The following is a 14369-nucleotide window of genomic DNA, read 5'->3' on the forward strand; positions in this document are numbered from 1 at the left end:
CTTAGTATATAGTTGATCTTCTGTAAATAAAGATAATTAAACATGAATCTTAATGAAGAATGGGATGGGAGAGGGAGTAGGAGGTGGGATGGTTTGGGGGTAGGAAGGCGGGTATGGGGGGAAGAACTGCTATAATCCAAAAGTTGCACTTATGAAATTTATATTTATTAAATAAAGCTCTCTATAATAAAAAATAAAAATGATATGTCATATATTCTGGCTGGAGAAGAAACATAAATTGGCCAAAAAGTCTAATAACAATATTTCCCATTTGACAGGGCAACTTTCCAAGTCTGCAAGGTGTTGGCAGCCGTTTCAATAATCAATTCCACCAATCAATATACTTAGTTGCTTCCGAATGATTGAGTGAATGCCATGGATGTGAGCCAGTGAAATGAAAGATGTTAGCCATCTTCATTCCTTCAACTGTAGAACAAAGGTAATGTGTGGGATATCATGATAATGAGTGAGGCATTCAATATACCCATGAATGGGCTAGTACCAAAAGCATTGCTAGAAGGGATGCAAATCCATATTCAGAGTGTCTTTACTAATGAAAACAAACCTTCCCCCCCAGTTAGTTCACCATGTTCCTGGGGAAATGAAGTTACGTTGAGTGCACAGTTTTCTCTTCCCATGTTTGTAGTCAGGTGACCCAGAAGCCATCTTGCCTGTTAAGTAAGTGTATTACAACTATACACTTCTTCTTTAGAACTCCCAGTTACCATACAAGGGTACTTTCAAAAGTTTATACAACATGGAAAATAATAAAAAAAAAACTCACTTTATTTTGCTGCAAAAGAAGTAAACCGATGCACAATCTTTTCATAATTCACATTTTCCACAAACTCTTTGATGACACATTGTACAACCAGAGTGGTCTTCTCTAATCAATGATAATCCAAGCAAACCATTACCTGCTGCCTCTAATCAATGTAGTGGATCATTATTTAGGTCATCTCTCCATATAGCCCCATTAAACAACTACATGCATTGCTTGATGATCTGATCCTTCAAGGCCACAGCATTATCACATTCTGTGATAATGATTCCAGAACATCATATATATATATATATATACACATATATATACACACATATATATATACACACACACACTCACTAATTATGTTATTCTGCCTCGTGTTTTGGATAAATTGTGGGAAATAAACTTTATGCTGGTGAATAGGCTGTGTAACCTTCATTGGATTTCTACAATAAAAGTTTATATTTCACTTCAGAGACCAAGACTATCAGGGGTGTGTGTGTGTGTGTGTGTGTGTGTGTGTGTTGAGGATGAAAGGATAGGGTACATTTAAAACTCTGATTTTTGAATTTTCTAGCTTGTGACACTGAAATCTTCTACACATGACCTCTGAGGTTTCCATGAAAGGACAAGAGTGTACTCATGATGATTTTTATGTAGAACTATGGAATTCTTAGAATATTAGATTTGTGGGATTCCTATGAGTATTTTTCAATTTGTGATAATTTTTCATATTTCTATGTACACTTCTGTATCTGATTTTCCCATCAAAAGAGGAGTCTGTTTCCCTTATGCCTTAAATCATAATTTGGCCATGTGATCTTCTTTGGCCATTGGGGTATTACAAATATGAAGCAAGCAGAAGCTTGCAAAGTGTATATACACTGATGCTTGCTCTCTTGTTGTTGGGAACCCTGACATTACAATGTGAAGACCGAGGTGAGCCTACTAGACAGACCATATGGAGAATCCCAGGTGTCCCATCTGTTACAACTGAGGGCCATAACGTGAGTGATGACATCTTAGTGTATGCAGCGATAGCTTCGTTAGAAATTTACTTTGAGAGATCATTACAGTGGACCCAGGTCTGAGCAGACTCAAAGAATTATGAGCAAATAAGATGCGTGTGTTGTCTGAAACTGACATTTGTAGAGGTTTGTTCCACTTTCAAAGCTTATGGATGACGGGAAAGGACTAGAATAAGTTTGTATCATTTATTGCCACATTCCAATAGTCAGAATTCAATTAAGTGTCCCAACATGACTGGAAGGAACTAGGTGATGAAATGTCACAGTAAATTCAAGAAGGAAAACAAAGTTGATAAACTCATGGCAATTTGTCTTCATCATTAGGTCACCAACTATTTAGTAAACTTTTTACACATAAAATGCAAACATAACTTCTCCCAAGGAAGCAAATCAAAGTTCTGCTTAATCCCTGTAACTAGCGCTCTCTCTCTCCCATACCATGCAACTGTGGAGATTTGACCAAGCCTGATTCTAGGCTGGAGAAATAACTCTCTTAGCATCTCTACCTTCCTAGAGATCTGTCCTAATATTCTCTCCTCCTCGGTCAAACTTTGAGTCCTATTGTTTGAATGTTGTTCCTGCCTAAACTCATGTTTAATTGCTACTGTGATAGTATTAAGAAGTGGAAACTTTATGAGGTAATTAGACCATGAGGCCTCTTTGTATCCCTACTGGATTGTGAGCAGGATCGTGAGCATAAGTGACACCATCTTACAGCTGCACTGCTATCTTAGGAGTTCAGACATTAGCCCAAAACCTCCCAAACCACACTGCTATCTTAAGAGTTCAGCATTAGCCCAAGCCCTTCCAATTTTCTTGAGTCGAGCCATTAGCTCAAGCTCTCTCAACTATCTTAAGAGTTAATTTGCTAGCCCATGCTATAAACTCCTAGTCTGTATGAGAAAATGCTACCATGTGCTCCTACCCTTGCCAGCAATGGGTCCCTCTCAGGTTTTGCCTATGAATAAACCTGTTCTGTTGTGGAGTTTGTGGTCTGTCTCCTCTGTCTCCCCTTTGTCTTATTCTTCTACTTTTACACTCCCAGGTGGCGTTCGTGCCATTATAAAGAGATGAATCTGGCCTCCTTGCTATCTGGTGCCCTCTCACCTTCTGCCATTTGATGATGTAGCAAGAAGGCCAGCACTTTCATATTAGACTCCTGAGCCTCCAGAACTAGGAGCCAGTAAATTTCTGCTCATTATAAATTACTCAGCTGTGTTATTCTGTTATAGCTGCCCCAAACAGATTAAGACAGTTATTATGATGAGGTATGCTTTCTTTGGAAGCTGTACAACTTTCTCAGCCAGCTGTTGCTTGGAACGAGATCGGTATCTCAAACATTGTTTTACAAGTCAAAGAAACCTATAGTCCAGGCTTGTAGAAATTTTTTAAAATATAATTTGAGCAAAACCTTTGTAGACTCAATCTATTTGTTTCCAATCAGTTTTAGGTGCTAATAAATCCAAAAGCTCTTTTTAAACAGAGCTTTCAAATCTGTTTTATATGCCTTATCACTGCTCTTTAAATAGTATGACTTCTACCTTGAGGCTATCAGTCTAAATAATGACCACACCCTTCATCTGCTCTTTGCTCCAAAGCTGGTTCTTCAGGACATTTTGTTCCTCAAAGCCTTTCTTTATTCCGTCTTCTACTCTATGTGGATTGGAGGCAATAGGTTTTTCCAGTTCTTTGTATTTCTGTATTTCTTTCAGACCCTTTCATTTCTTTTTTTTTTTTTTGCTTTCAAACTTTTATTTAATGAATATAAATTTCCAAAGTACAGCTTATGGATTACAATGGCTTCCCCCCCCATAACTCCCCTCCCACCCGCAACCCTCCCCTTTCCCACTCCCTCTCCCCTTCCATTCACATCAAGATTCATTTTCAATTCTCTTTATATACAGAAGATTGGTTTAGCATACATTAAGTAAAGATTTCAACAGTTTGTTCCCACACAGAAACATAAAGTGAAAAATACTGTTTGAGTACTAGTTATAGCATTAAATCTCAATGTACAGCACACTAAGGACAAAGATCCTACATGAGGAGTAAGTGCACAGTGACTCCTGTTGTTGACTTAACAAATTGACACTCTTGTTTATGGCCTCAGTAATCACCCTAGGCTCTTGTCATGAGCTGCCAAGGCTATGGAAGCCCCCTGAGTTCACTGACTCTGATCATATTTAGACAAGGTCATGGTCAAAGTGGAAGTTCTCTCCTCCCTTCAGAGAAAGGTACCTCCTTCTTTGATGACCCATTCTTTCCACTGGGATCTCACTCGCAGAGATCTTTCATTTAGGTTTTGTTTTTTCCAGAGTGTCTTGGCTTTCCATGCCTGAAATACTCTCATGGGATTTTCAGCTGGATCCGCAAGCCTTAAGGGCTGATTCTGAGGCCAGAGTGCTGTTTAGGACATTTGCCATTCTATGCAGACCCTTTCATTTCAACTGGTGAACTAGATAAGTAGCTGTAGAAACTTAACATATTAACTCTTGGGTTTCTTGCTACTACTTTTCCTAGCACAGCTGGCCTAAAAGTCACACCATCTGTCTTCCAATTTATTACACAAAATGATTTTACCAAATGTTTTGCATAATAGGGTCATTGTCTTTTTACCCTCTACATGAGTTACATTTTTTAAAAAAAAATATTTATTTACTTATTTATTGTTTGAAAGTCAGTTATAGACAGAGAAAGAAATACAGAGAGAAAGAGAGAAATCTTCCATCTGCTGGTTCATTACCCAAGTGCTGCAAGGGCCAGGGCTAAACCAAGAGCCAGGAACTTCATCTGGGTCTCCCAGCTGTGTGGCAGAGGCTGCTTTTTCCAGCCTATTATCAGAGAGCTGAATAGGAAGTGGAGCAGCCAGGACATGACCTAGTACTTACATGGGATGCTGGCATCACAGGTGGCAGCTACACCACAGCACTGATCCTGTCATCAGTTCCTTTGTCGCTTGCTATCTGGTCACCAAATCAAAGATATTTATTTAAATGCTTTATGGTGAAATATTGTACTCCTAGTATCCATGTCTCTGCCAGTAACAAAAAAATGAAATGTTCAGGCAAAAGATCTAATCTTCAAATTTCAGTGGCATAACAGTGAAGAAATATACCATTTAATCACTAATTATCCAATGAGATTGGAGTAAAAATATTCTTCCTAGCATCATTCCGAGACTCGAGCTTTTTCTATTTTATGCCACTATTCAATTTATGAACAACTAGGCTCACCATGAAGGGAGAAATATAATAGACAATTGTATGTGGAAATTTTTAAAAATGATTTATTTGAAGGATAAGCAAACAGAAGATGGGAGAGACACGGAGAGAATTCCCATCTGCTAGTTTGCTCCCCAAATGAATACAATAGCCATGGCTGTGCCAGGCTCAAGCCCAGAGCCAAGATTTCCATCTGGGTCTCCCATGTGTATGGCAGAGGCCCAAGCATTTGGGTCATCTTCCTCTGCCTTCCCAGGTATATTATGAGGGAGCTGGATTGGGAGTGGAGGAGCCAGGACTCGAACAAGATGCTAATATCTGCAAGCAGAGGCTTAACCGGCTGCCACATAAAGCTGACCCCATATGCAGGAGAATTTTTTATTAACCAACCTTGGAAGTAAGATATATATCTTCTCCAATCCACCAGCCAAAATCCAGTCATAGAGCCAAAATGAATATGAGATTGGAAAATACGGTTTGTCTGTGTGGCCTGCAGGAATATCCAACAGTAGCAATGAGCACATAGCCTTTGATTTGAAGTCAGTTAATTCAGTACTAATTTTACTACTTGTGAGCTCTGCAGCTCTTTAAGGGTGTTTCTTTGTTGGCTAAATGGTGATACAGACATTTATATTACAAAATTTCTTTCTTATGAAAAATCCTAAACTCAAATATGAAATAGATAACAGGAAAATGAAGATACTTCCAGAATCATAGGATGGGGTACAGATCATGTCTCCTTCTCTTCCTTGCGATTAAGCAGGGCTCTGTAACTAACTCTGACCAACGGATACCAGAAGGGATGCTTGTCAGGTCTGAATATGGACAATAAAGATTCTCCTGCTCTCCAATGCCTCAGCTTCCTCAACATTAGGCTCCAGCTAGTGTGCCAAGGAAAGATGGGAGCATGTCTGTTATGACGTCATGAATAGTTCCGTAAATTAATGTGAGGAACAGAGCACTAGCCCAGCCCACACCGAACCTGCACCACAGCCAAGAAGCAAACATTTCTTTCATTGAGAAACTGAGATATACCAGGCAATTTGCTTACGAAGCCTCCCCAGTTCACACTCAGCGCTCATGTTGCACCTCAGGGGCCATTCAGCAATGTCTGGAAGTGTTTGGTTTACCATCACTACAGGGATGCTACTGGCATACAGTGGGTTCTGCTAAATACCCCACTGCAAAGAATGATCTGGCCCCAGAATCAAGGGGGATGAGTTCCAGAAAGGGCGATAGCCTGTCCTAACTGAAAAACAAGATCTCAGGAATGTTTCCTGCTGTCCTTGGGAAGCTACTAAGGAATGTCTTGCTACAAAGCAGACGTGTAAATTTGGAAGTAGATTCAGGAACCAAAGGGTCCACCTAGAAGAGAGGAAGTTCTCACATGGAGGTGATGGAGCCCCAGGTCTGCAGGTCAGCTGCTTCCAAGTTGGAAAGAGGGTTGCCAGGAATCCATCCCTGTGCTGTGTGAGATATGAGTTAGTAATAACTCCTAAGTTCTGTTTGAAAGTGAACTAATTAATGTTAAATACAAAGAAAACTAAGTAAGTAAAAAATAAGGCAAGTATCTACTCTGAGTAGAGTTGTGTAAGAAAGGGGATGATACATAGTAAAATACTTGATATAATTCATAGTAAAATTGTGAATTACATGTAAGTTTCGTAGCAAATAAAACAAAGACACCACTGTAAACAAAGACATGCTAAAAATGTATTTCTAGGCTAGAAAGATGGTAAGTATATACATAAGTGTGTGAATCGGGGGGACCACTTGGGTGGAAGGAAGGTGTTAAACAGTTAAGTCTTGTTTTTCTTGCCTAAATAAAAGTGAACAATATTTGAAATAGAAAAATCAAGAAGTAGTAATATTGGTATTTTACTTAGATATATGAGGTTACATGCCCAAAGCAGCAGCTAAAAATAAGCTAAAACTGATTGCTACTAGAGACTAGAACGAGAAAGGATAGAGTAATTGGGTGAGGTCTCTTGTTTTCCATTATAAGCTCAGCACTACCACTCGACTTTTAAAAACCTTGGACATACTTTACTTTTGGTAAAAGCAAAATAATTTTTACAATTGTGAGGCCTAGATATATCAATTTTCAGGTCTTTAAAATGACATAATCCACAGGGAAAATCTTTTGTAATATATATAGTGCTATGTGAATGACAATGGTGTTGATTGGTATAGCAGACACTGAAAATGTTAGCAAGGATACCAGGCTCAGCATGGGTACTGCCATGTCTTCCATCATCAGCTGGACTCCTGCAGCAGCCATCAGCGCACAGGGGCTGGAGGCCACATTTGTTACTTCATTACTTATCAAGAAAGGATAACAAGTCTTCACTCACCATCTACCACGTGGTAGGCAGGAACCTGGTCCTCATTCTCAGTGTGGCACAGTAGGGCTGCAAGTCCCTCACCACGAGATCTGACCTTGATTTAGGGTCCTTTACGCAGCTCATATAACTCAACATGAGTTGGAAAACTAAAGCTCTACCACATTTTAATCATGTGTAAAGAAAATATTAGTCAGTCTCATTGTAGAAAATTATAACATTAAGTTTATAAGCTTCATACACAAATCACTACCTTAATGAAGTGGGAGACCTGGAAGAAGCTCTTAGCTCCTGCTTCAGTTCAGCCCAGCTCTAGCTGTTGAGGCCATTTGGGGAGTGAACCAGCAGATGAAAGACCTCTCTCTCTGTGCCTCCCTCTCTCTGTCTGTAACTCTACCTCTACCTCTCAAATAAATCAAATCAAATCAAATAATAAAATAAATAATATGAACAATGAAAAGTAATTACAAGGGATCGAATCCCAGCTCTGTTACTTTCCATGGCTGTTGAACGTGGGGTAATTATTTGGCTTATCTGAACCTCTTTTTTCCTCTATAAACAAGGATAATAGGATAATAAGAGCACTGAGAATAATATAAGGATCAAAGCATTAATACATATATAATAATAAAAAGGGTTTCTGCACACAATAGTTATATAATTTATCAATGAATAATATTACCAATATATTGTTCATAGCAAAACTATATAATTGTTAGCTCCTGTGGTTCTTGTGCTATTACTAGTGCTTCAGCAGTACCAAGCAGGTAAAAGGCCCTGAAGTAAGCTGTGAAGTGTTAGAATTACACAGCACATCCATAGAAAACTGAGTCTGTTCCTACTGGCCCCACTCTTGCCATAGGAATCATGAAGAATGAAGTCACAGAATCACAGCTGGGACACTCCTATGAAAATACAGCATCATTCTGTACCCAAGTGTTTCCCAACATAGCATATGGAAGATTTGCCTCTAGAACTTTCTAAACAGACACACCTCAAAAAAATCTACCTAGCACTCTTGTGGAGCAGCCATGTTGACCTTCCCTTAAAATTTCAAACAATGCAAGCTGTATGGACCTCAGGGACATCAGTGTTCAATCTGGATCTACCAGGCCCCATTTCTTCTGCCTACCCCACCCTCGCCTGGATGACTCCTGTCAATTTAAAAAACATCTCTTCCTTAGAAGTCTCAGCATTTTGATCATGCAGTAAATCTCATAACATCCAATCAGTCTTATTTTCAAAGAACATTCAGACACTTCTGAATTTAAAAAATAATGTGTGTGTGTGATGACTGTTGCACATTAACTCTCTGAGCATGGGAACAGACCTGCTTTCTACACACAGTACCTAATTCAGTTCTGAGCACCTTATTACAGGTTACAAAAAGAGATGTTTCTTTCAAATGAAGAAATCACAGTCAGTTTCATTAAGGAAGTGATTTGTGGACGAGGCTTATAAACTTTTTAATGTCATAATTTTCTATAATGAGACTGAATAATATTTTCTTTGCACATCATTAAAATGTGGTAGAGCTTTAGTTTTCCAACTCATGTTGAGTTATATGAGCTCATTATACTGAATAGAGATTACTGAAACAAATATTTTACTAGCATAATTTGAAGCATCCTGAGGGAATATCAATATTTTTAATTTCTCTTTAAGATGTATTCATCTATGTATGTGAAAGGCAGAGAAAGAGAGAGAGAGAGAGAGAAAGAGAGAGAGGAGAGAGAGGAGTGAGAGGGGAGAAAGAGGGGGGAGAGAGAGAGAGGGGAGAGAGGGGAGAGAGGGGAGAGAGGGGAGAGAGGGGAGAGAGGGGAGAGAGGGGAGAGAGAGAGAGATCCTTTGTTTGCTGATTTACTCCCCAAATGGCCACAGCTGTGAGATCCAGGCCAGATTGAAACCAGAATCCAGGAAATCCATTCTGGTCTCCTGCATGGGTAGCAGGGGCCAAAGCACTTGGGCCATCATCTCCTGTCTTCCCAGGCCCATTAGCAGGAATCTGGATTAGAAATGAAGCAGCCAGGTCTTGAACCGGAACTCTGATACAGGATGCCAGCATTGGCATACTAAGCAGGGGCTTAACCTGCTGTACCACAACACTGTCCCTTTTGAAGTAATGGATTTTAAAAATGTGAAAGAGCTCCATTTCTGTATGTTCCACATACAAGTGAGATCATGCATTATTTGTCTTTCTGCATGGCTTACTTCACTTAATAGAATGTCTTATACACTCACAGAAACAGAGCAGAATGGTGGCTGCCAGGGGCTGGGGGTCAGGGTAATGGGGATGATTTCAGACAAAGGGCACAGATGCATCAGCTATAAGATGAATAATTTCTGGAGACCTAAGATACAGAATGGCAATGGAAGTTAATGTATCGTGTTCTTGAAACTCATTAAGAAAGTAGATTGAAAGTGTTTTCATCACAATAGAAGGTAACTGAGTGAGATGATGAGTAAGTTATATTGACTACAGTAATTATTCACAAGGCATACAGATATCAAAACATCACACCGCGTAACTCAGATATATATATTTTTAAGGAAAAATAACAAATAGCTCAAAGAATATAGCAATCTGTGTTATGAATTTTTCTAAATTTAAGATCACTGAAATCTAGTCATGTCTATATAACATTTAAAGTAGAATAATTTATGTTGATCATAAATGCTTATATTCTTTGAAAGCTTACAATGGTGAAACGCCTAGGTGGAAATGGAGAAGTGTGGTCAACTTTTACCTAAATGGATATTTGTTTCTAATAGTGCCAACAACTGAGGTGTTTCAAGAAAGTTTATTACTTGACTTTCAAAAGAAAACAAGGCCATGACTGTGTTAACCCAAATACACACACACACACAGGTCACAGATTTCTAACTGAATAACATTCATCCAATTGCTTCAGTGTTGCCGAAGACATAGAATTTTATGTTTGTTAACAAGTACATCACATCCAGTCATCTACTCTATCCTTACGTTTTACAACAGCTTTTTTTTTTAAAGATAGCTTTATTGATTTGTATGCTTGCAAAAGAAGATGTCTGTCTTTTCATAGAGTGAGCTGTGCACACATGAAGCAGTTGACAAGAAACTGTGATCGGATTGTTCCATTTGTCTACTTCTGGGCACTAGGTAAGTGTAAGTTTATTTATATAAGCTTTTTGCCTATAAGCAAGAGGAAGCTAGCCAGAGTAGTTGTAGCTAAGGTACAAACACAAAATTCAAATGCAAGTAGTGGGCAGGAAGAAAAACGCCTCTCACAGGAAACAGTAGTGTTACAGCAGGTACAAAGACCCTGGGGAGAAAGTGAGCAATGCTGCATTGCCAGGCTGGAACCATGAAGCCATAGTTGAATTTAATTTTCTGCTAAATGTGCACAATAATATTCATAATCAAAAAAATATGGAAGTATTTAAGGATAAGGAAAATCCACACTAATTTTATATATTCATTTTATTATTACAGTTAATGTATTTACAACAGAAAATGTGTAAGACACATAAAAATATAAATAAGCTGTGAAACTTCTTATGCAATCATAGCAGTCAGAGGGTACTTAATGCATATTTTACTCTATTTATACTCATGAATGCTCACTCATTCAATAAATGCTTGTTATGTGGGTACACTATGTTCCAAGCACTATTCTAAATTTTGGGACATGCCAGTGACCAAAATGAATTTTAAAAGAGAAACAATAAAAGATTAAAATTCCTACCTCATGAAATTTATATTCTAGGGATGTGTATTTGACACAATGGCTGAGATGCTGTTTGGGACGTCTACATCCCTTATTGGAGTGGCTGTTTCAAGTCCTAGTTCCACTTCTGAGCCAACATCTTGCTAATGTGCATCCTTGGAGGCAGCAGGTATTGGCTCAAGTACTTGGGTCCATGTCACCTCCACAGGAGACCCATACTGAGGTTTTGGTTCCTGACTTCAGCCTGGCCCAGTGCTGGCTGCTGCACACATTTGGGGGAGTGGACCTGCAGATGAAACTTATCTGTCTTTCTGTTTCTGTCTTTCTGGCTTTGAAATAATATCGTAATAAATAAAAGAAAAAAATTTAAATAACATTCTAGAGGAAGTGGGTATGACGCCAGGTAGTAAGCAGGAGTCAGGAAGACAGTGATAAAAACAAAGCTGGTAAATTAATATAACAAATAGTATATTAGATGATATTGCTAAATTATGATGTAATATGGGGTAGGAGCTATAAAGCAAAACCTGCTGTGACCAAGGAGCAAATGAAAATAACATCATCAAATCAGGGTTGCTTTCTGTAGGGCTTATTAACAGAAGATACTTTATGCCTAAACTCAGCAGGAAAGCAGTATTTACATGCAGTACCAAGCTCCTCTGACGTGTCGGGACCTAGGGGATCAGTAACAGGAAGATCTTATATGTCATTTGTCTAAATTCAAAAGATGTCAACCAGCCAAAAACACAAAAGCAAGGGTGTCCAATCCTCCTGCTCTGACCAAGAGAAGACCTAGAAGACTAGGCTGGAAATTCAAATTCATGGACTCCATGAAGTTGTGTCTCAGAAGAGGGCCGAGAGAGGGCAGCAGGCCATGTCCTAGTACACTGACAGCCTCCTCTCTGTCCCACCCTTTCTCTCCCCTGTTCTCTGAGGGACTTCACAGGCACCCAAAGCCTTGTGTCCATGCTCTATCCACACTGTTACCCCTCGCCCTGCAAGCAGCCAACCCCGGCTGAGATTCTTGCCTCTGGTGCTCACGACCATCCTGGTCCATCATGAGAAAAGAGGTCCGTATAGACCTAGAACACTGGAAGAACTTGACTAATGTCCCTTAGGCTTAAAAGCTCACAAAAATGTTCAAAGGAGGTTGATTGAGAGCTCATTGGTGGTTGGCATTGGGGAAAAGAAAAATGGGAGTGACTTTTCTAAATTGACCATACTTCTGACACCAAATATATGGAGGTTTTCCACACCATAAAATTCTCCAGTCCTCTGACAACAGTTAGGTGAATAAGAATTGAATTCGATTTTGACACCACCTAGAGTTTGAAAAATCCCACAAGTTAAGGGCTCAGTCCCACATGACTGTCCTTATTTCAATTGCCAGCTGCAAATGGGGTTCATAGGCCACCTACCTGTCTATCCAGCTGAAAACAGACCATCACCGCAGGTTTGAGAGTCTCTAGAATGAGTGGCAGAACTCAGCAAAGCGCTTTACTGTTCCTGGCTATCATAAAGGATACTGCTCAGAAAACCCCAAATGGAAGGAATATATAGAAGATAGGGGTTTGTGTGTACAGAGCTCCAACACCCTCCTAGCACCTCAAAGTGTTCACCAACCTTGAAACTCCAAATTCCCTCTTTTAGAGTCGTTTTTAAATTAGCAGTTAATTGGTAGGAAGTATTGATTAAATCATTGACACATGACTGGGCCAGTCTCTCCCTGCAGGATGGGGTGGGATGAAAGTTCCAGCCCTCTAATCATAGCTTGGTCTTTCCACTGATCAGAATCCTGCTGAAACCTCCTAGGAGTTACCAGCCACAAATCTTGTTAGCATACAAAGAAAACTCATGGCTTTTGTAATTCTAAGCATTTTAGATATGTGTCAGGAATTTAAAAAAATAAAACACATCAATATTTTTGTTATAAAACAAGGAGACTCTGAGAAGAGCAATATAGATCCTCTTAGAAAATAAGCAAATTCCAACCTCCTCCAAATGCAAAAAAGCCAGTGACATATGGTGATCACCTGGCCACATAAAGATATTACCATTCCTTACTGATCCCCTTTCTCCTGGGTTGTGCCTTGAAGGACAAGGAGCCCAATTACTGAGAAAACAACAGTATAATAAAAGATGCTGGAAGCTGCCATTGACACTTCCATTCCCCAACAACACCGAGACAGAGCAAGACAATAGGAGGTAAGTAGCTTTACATGCATCACCAGATCAGAGTTCCAATCGTGAAACTGATGACTGGACATTTTAATTAATAAAATAAGAGTTGTTAGAACTAAGGAGCTTAAAAACACTCCAGTATGCAGCTAAGTTTTCATCCAGGCACAGACAATGAAATTGTTTTGTTGGCACCTTACAACATTTATGTAAGTCAATGAAAATCTTACATTACCATCAAGTAGTTGAACATTGCTTCTTTTCTGTGATTCTACATATTTAACCATGTGAAGGACAAGGATTTGTGTTCTTTCTTTCTAGCAGTTGACTCATTAATTGACTCTACTGTATAGTTTTGGGCTTCCTTAAAAAGCTTTGAGGAATAATTTTTGAGCAGTGTCTTATTTTGAAGTATCTCTTTAACCACACCAACCAAATTCTTTCTGGGATGAAAATAATCCTGAGAGTTTTCCTATAAGCGAGTGTCCTTGATTATATATTGTATTTGCATAAAGGCCGTTTTTGGCACTGAGTACCACATAATACTTCCCTTCAGTGACAGAATCATTAGCAAGTGGGACTGATTACAGTTCATGGGCCTTGGGCCATGGCCTGCTTCTTGGAGTGATCTGTGAGCTGAGCAGCTTCCAAAAATCAACTCTTCATATCATTCAGGTTTCTCTACTCTAGTTTTAGTTGATTGATCTTTTTACTTACCGGTTTGGGTAAGCAGCTTTTAAGAAAGGAAGATGCTCCCATTTTCTACAATATTTTTGAGGTTCCTTTTGGGTATCCTGCCTTCAGTCCTTAGGAACCTTTTTCAGCTTTTTCCTATCTACTGTTTGCAGCCACTTAGTCGCTTTTCCCTTGATGAGTCACTCTTCAAACATGGCAGCTCTCCATGATTGATTGGGACTGCTGGAAAATAGGTCACCTTGCTTTCAAGTACCTTTGTTAAAGAAAATTTTTCAGGAATTTGGGCTTTGCTTGCAGAAAATTAAAATTCATTCTATTAAGTGTATCTTCTTCCTCTGACAGCTCATCAATTAGTGACTCAATAGGATCTTGGACAAGTGTAATCAACCCTTCCATGAAAAGAAGGACTTCACCATAGAATTGCCTTCTGA

Source organism: Oryctolagus cuniculus, chromosome 2, assembly GCF_051225735.1.
Source record: "Oryctolagus cuniculus isolate XC-2025 breed Fujian yellow rabbit chromosome 2, ASM5122573v1, whole genome shotgun sequence".
Lineage (NCBI taxonomy): Eukaryota > Metazoa > Chordata > Mammalia > Lagomorpha > Leporidae > Oryctolagus > Oryctolagus cuniculus.